At 38.8% G+C, this 6,000-nt stretch overlaps 1 pseudogene; it reads right to left on the bottom strand.

Annotated features, from left to right (window-relative positions):
* The window catches only part of LOC107719499 (usherin-like), a 236,590-nt pseudogene that overhangs the window by 29,485 nt on the left and 201,105 nt on the right, over positions 1-6,000 (bottom strand).

Below are 6,000 nucleotides of genomic sequence, written 5' to 3'. Positions count from 1 at the left end.
GGTCGCGGCGGGCTCTGGCTCTCCGTCAGCGGTGGGCTCGGGCATGCGCTCCGCGCATCGGGGAGATGGTGGGCTGCGCACTGGGTCGGGAGTGGAATTGGCGAGATTCTCCTGGGAACAGGCGGGGGACGGAGATCCATTTCTCGCCAGAGTCCACTCCACGAAGGTGCCGAATTCCGCTCGAGGACCATCTTCGGGCGATGGCGCTCTGCACGTGGTGTTCAGGCTGGCGTCATAGAACGCACAGAGCACGTCGTTCGGGAAGCTGGTAAGTTCGTCGAGGGCCAGAAACAGTCTGGTATGGTCCCCGAGCGAGTGCTCCCCCTGCTCCAGCAGGAGGAGGAGGAATTCGGGGCAAAGGAGAGGATCCATAAGGGCACACCACGGAAACAAAAACACTGAGAGAAAACTGGAAAACAAAACGGAGGGTAGACAAACGGAGGTTACTGTTTTTGGTTGGGTCTTCTGTCACACTTCGCTGTGGGAGGAACGAGAGAGAAACGTTGAGTACAAGCAAAAGTCTTTAATCCAGGAATCACAGGGGATAATCCACAACAGGAACACGGGAAACACACAACATCCAACAAGTAGAGTCCAAATTCTTTTTAGGGCTGCTGTGCATGTGTCACACTTACACTGTCTGAGGAACGATGGAGACAAGGAGTATAATAAACAGTCTTTTTAATTCACGAAACACTGGGGTAATCCAACACAGGAGCGAGGAATGACACATGTACCGACGAAGTAGACCTGACAGCGGAGAAACGCAAAGAAAGGAGCTTAAATGCTAGGGATAATTGGAGACACACAGGTGGATCACATAAGACAATCAGACTAAACGAGGACAGGAAAATGACCAAATAAGGAAACACAGGAAGGACTACGGGGGCAAAACAGGTACAAAAGTCTGACATAAGCAATATTATGTAATATATAATATTAAAAACTAATTGGAATGTATAGGTTTTTTAGTTCATAGCTACATAACATGTACAGCTATTATTGCAATATAATATATAAAGATAAACTGATATAATATAATATATTGCTTGTTGAGGATTTTTCCTTGTAATATTTACAAGTGCATGCACTAGCAGGAATGACAAGTTTTTTTCTCTGCATAATCCTTCATTCTCAGACATGAAAACAACTTCACTCCACCAGAGAACATTAACCTGTAGCCACTCAACAGTTGGCAACAGCTAAATCAATATGATGCCCCACTGCAGGCCAAGTATTGACATGGCAGGCGGACAGCTGATATAGCACAAAGTCAGTGTCCAAAAAAAGATTCTGCAGGATCGATGGATTATAAATGTAGCCGTGAGAAATTGCACTAATACCCACACTACAATTTCCCCGTGGCAGCTGCTATGCGATTGGGCAGTGTCTTCAGCAGATGACCATGGAAAAACTCAGAGCAGTATGGGTAAATGAACCTTTATATTGTAAACTCCTTTCTTTACATCACAAATAATTAGCCTGGTTCTATCTAAAAAGGCAAAACTAAAAATACTAGTGCTATTTCTATTTCAAAATATTTATTTCCAAAAATGTATTCTCATAAAATTCACATTTTACATTAAATATTCTATAAAAATACACATTTTAATCATGTTATATTATAAAATTACAAAAAATGTACAATTTGCAAAATGATAAATTTGCATCAGCCATTAGCAGGCCAGGGTCATAACTCAAGAGGGCTGAGGACACGTGGAAAATTAATTACAAGCTGATTAACTGCAATCTGACGTCACACGTTCACCACTGAAGCCGACCTCTGGAGGTCAAGAAAACCTGAAAGGACTGCCAAGAGAATAGAAGCGGAACTGTAAATTACTCACGAAGAAAAGAGGGGTGCTGATAAAAGGCCTATCCTGGATGACGTTCATTAATTGCTATCAAAATAATTAATCTGTCTATTAGGCAGGCATCTATCTGGCGCTCTGTGGGAGAAGCTGAACTCCTCAGTGGGTTCTGGATTCTTTCCCCTGTGGTGTTGCTGCTATCAGGGGGCAAGCTGGCTCTGTTCACACTTGTTTTGAACAGGAGCTCAAGCTGAAGCCTTTAATTTGGCCGTGATGCAGTTGTGAGCATCTGCGAGGAAAGAAGCACACTATTTTTCCTCGGTGTCAAACATGAGAACGCCATGAATCACAGTGGCTACTTTTATAGGTGGAGACATCAGCGGATGAGGAATCTGTTTAAACACGCGAGCAATGTGCTGATCACTGATGAATGATCTCAGACAGATGCTGATGCTGGAAACTTCAGGTGCTGAAGCTGAGCTGAGAACTAGAAGCAGCTGCAGCCAAAAACACAACAATGGGTCAATATACACTCAAAGTAGGCTCAAAATAAATCATAAAGATTATCTAAGCAAACAATCTAGCTAAATTCAGCAAAATAATCAAAAGGTTGGAGCATGCTCTCAAACATTTTTAAATGTTTATTAATTTACTTTTCAAAGGTTTGGTCTGTAAGATTCTTTAATTTTATTTATTTATTTTTATTTTTGAAACATTAGGTTTATCAAAGCTGCATTTACATGTTCAAAAAGACAGTAAAACAGCAATATTGTAAAGTATTATTACAATTTAAAATAAATGTTTTCTATTTTAAGATTTTTATTTTAAGATTTTTTTGTCATCCTAGAATGCCAAAGCAGTATTTAGTGTCACATTATCCCATAAAATTGAGAATAAAACTATTAATAAAAAAAAAAAATCTTACTGAACTTCTAAACAGTAGTATATACAATTTATTAATTAAAATATTGCAATATTGTTTGTATTTGTTTTGTGTAATATAATGTTTTGTGTTTCATTATTAATAAACTCTTTAAATTTTGCTGAAAAGTCTACTGTAGGCTACTTAATTGCCATTGTCACAACCTTCCTCATTTATTGTGACAAAATGACTTCAGCTATTTGTGTTTAATAACTGTATGTTTTTTTTTCATGGGTAATAACCAGGAAAATGTCCAACAGCTTTTTTTTGGTAACCAAAACTTTAAGATATGTGACTACACAGAAAATGACTTTACCAAAATTGACCAACCTTCAGAACTATTCACTGATGTAAAACCTGTGTCAGCTAGCCCCAGTCCCCCTATATTGTCTTATATATCATATTCTTTTTCACATTCAGAAAGTAGCATCATAGTCGGCACCGATAGCCTTGTGGGCAGCGCACCGATATACAGCGCTGTTGCGCTACAAGCATCCCGAGTTTGAATCCCGGCTCGAGGACCTTTCCCGATCCCGCCCCCCTCTTTCTCTCCCACTTCGCTTCCTGTCAGCTCTACACTGTCTTATCATAATTAAGGCAAAAACAGCTAAAATAAATCTTTAAAAAAAGAAAGTAGCCTCATATCTGTGCAACTCCTCTCAGAGATGATAGCGTAGTTTTGTCAACTGATAATCACAGATAACAGTTTCTTTGATTCTTGTTTCTGTCTAATAATAGGAAAAAAAGTGTTGCCTCTCTATTCATTTGATAGATTAGTGAAAAAATATTTTTTGTGGGTGCTATTTCATGGATCATTACTCAATCGTCTTGCTTGTTTGCACATGGTTCATTTATAACTTCTCACACAATGTATTGTACAGCATATCGAATTGATGAAAGAAAAGAGTATTACCAGAACTGTACGAGCAGTAACAGTTGTGGAGTTGAACATAGGATCGTTGTGTAGTTTCTGGTACACCACTTTGTACTTGGAAATCACTCCATTTGTCATGTTAGGCTGGATCCAGCTCAGCAGAAGAGAGTAGGCACTGGTGGGGTGGGCCGAGGGTGCGCCCATCCCCTGCAGTTCTGCCTCTAGAGTTCGGACGGAGGTCCAGGAGCTGGAGGCAGAGCCTTTAGAGTTGACGGCAGTGACTCTGTGTTCATATTCACTGAATGGTAGAAGGGAATCTGAGGCATTGATGAACTCTAGGTGACCTTCGGTCCAGATTACTACCTGCATCTGTGCATCTCTCCAGTAGGCTATTTAATCTATTTTTATTAATAAATGTTCTCAAGAAGTTCTCAAGAAGTTTGTGTCCTCCTGAATGTTTTTACACGTGCGCAGCACGATCTCCAGTCTCACAAACCAAAATAATAGACAAGATTTTCTCAGGCCACATGTAAAATCATATGAATTATTATAAAGATTTTTAAATTAATATGTATGGATGACAGTTGATTACAATAATATTTCAGTTTATTTCCATCATTAGTAACAGTTTCCCCTGTGGGATAAAGTTAATATATATTAATAATACTTCATTAACTTTGTTATTTACTATCCCTGTTGTAGTATTATTCATAAGATTTTGTTTCCAAATCAATGGGAGAGATGGACTTTTGTTTGTCTTTTGTTTATTATTATTTTGTGCTGTATTGTTGGTTACTGTGTTATTTCTGTTTCAAAAGCCAGCAAAAAAAAATAAGGCTTTAATATCTAAAGAGTGTTCATGTGATTTTATACATTAGTAATGTTGTGAAATGAATAAATGCATAAATCGCCATAATCGTAAAACCGTGATTATTCCTCAGACAATAATCGTACCAACAAAATCTATTATCGTTGCATCCCTAGTCCAGATGAACACCAGCAGTTCCTCTTGAGTTCCAATTGGTCGTCTGGAGGAAACGGAGTTAAGATTAAATGAAAAACCAGAAATACTTAATCTACCATAGAATGAAAGATTACAAAAACATGACAAAATGCATAAAGCGTTTTCTTTAAAGTTCCTTCAAATGCCGCTGCAGTTAAAAATGAAGCCCCAAAACAAACAAATCCAGTGGGGGTGCCAAAGGAAGGTTGCAGAGATGAGGAAGAACACACAGAGGAGGGTGAGGAGCAGGGGCAGAGCGCTGGGCTTTGCTCAAGCTTCATTAATTCCTCCACATTAGAGGCCTGGCTTCCATGCTGCTGGAGAAAATGACATTCACCGCTCTAATGTGGACCCTGCCGGCCCCACTCGCACCGCAACGGCCTAATCTCACCCACCGCATTAAAATAAAACCAAACAGAGGCTGGCAGGGGAGAGGAACGTCTCACACCATGGCGCTAAACTACAGCACACAGCTGCGATCAGCAGTCTGTTCCACACACATACCGACACTGCATCTGGAACAGAAGACCTTCTGCTTCAGGAAGTCAGGAAGTAAACATAGTAATAGGCATTTTGTTTTTCATACGTTTGCCCTGATAAAAAATGAATGTTTAAGACTTCGATCTAAATTAAACACCCTGTCCAGTAAAGCAAATAAAAAAATATTTCCAGAAGAATAAGATGTAAGGACATGGACTCTCCTACACACAAAAACTCTTTTTGGGAATTCTGGATATGACATAAGCAGGGTCACAGGCCAGTCGTGATGAAGTGACTACAAAGAAAGATGCATAATAAAAGATCTTACTCATTATTAGCAAACCGAAAATGTCATCTTTGACTGTAGAAGGGTCATGACATTTTTTTCATCCATTGGTTACAAATTTTTGCAATAGCACTTCTTCACTTACACAATGCTTTGCTATCACAGGAATTAATTACATATTAAATATATTAAAGAAAACAGTTATTTCATAATATTTCACAATATTTATACTGCATTTTAATGACACTTCCTTAAAAATCTATCCTGCTTCCTACTTATGAGGTCAAAAATCCAGCATTTTTGAACGGATACATTTTTGCTGATTAGTCCTAATACTATCTATTTACATATCAATAAATCAAACTCTTTTACTTTCATCAACATCAACAAGAATTTGATTTATCATATGACATGACCCATTTAAGAAGTCCAGCGTCTTGAGGCTGTAACAGCTAGATGAATAAGTAGTTCATCAATGCTTGTATTGTCTCACCAGCATCTTCTGTATCAACTGTATGCATGCAATATTAACACGGATGAATTCTTAGGAACTGATTTACAATAATTCTGTACAGCAGCCAAGGACTATCCCAGGTAATACCTCATTCTCCTGTGTAATATAAG

The sequence above is a fragment of the Sinocyclocheilus rhinocerous genome, unplaced genomic scaffold (assembly GCF_001515625.1).
Source record: "Sinocyclocheilus rhinocerous isolate Xijiao unplaced genomic scaffold, SAMN03320098_v1.1 scaffold1234, whole genome shotgun sequence".
Classification (NCBI taxonomy): domain Eukaryota; kingdom Metazoa; phylum Chordata; class Actinopteri; order Cypriniformes; family Cyprinidae; genus Sinocyclocheilus; species Sinocyclocheilus rhinocerous.
This window is presented reverse-complemented; position numbering and strand designations above follow the sequence as displayed.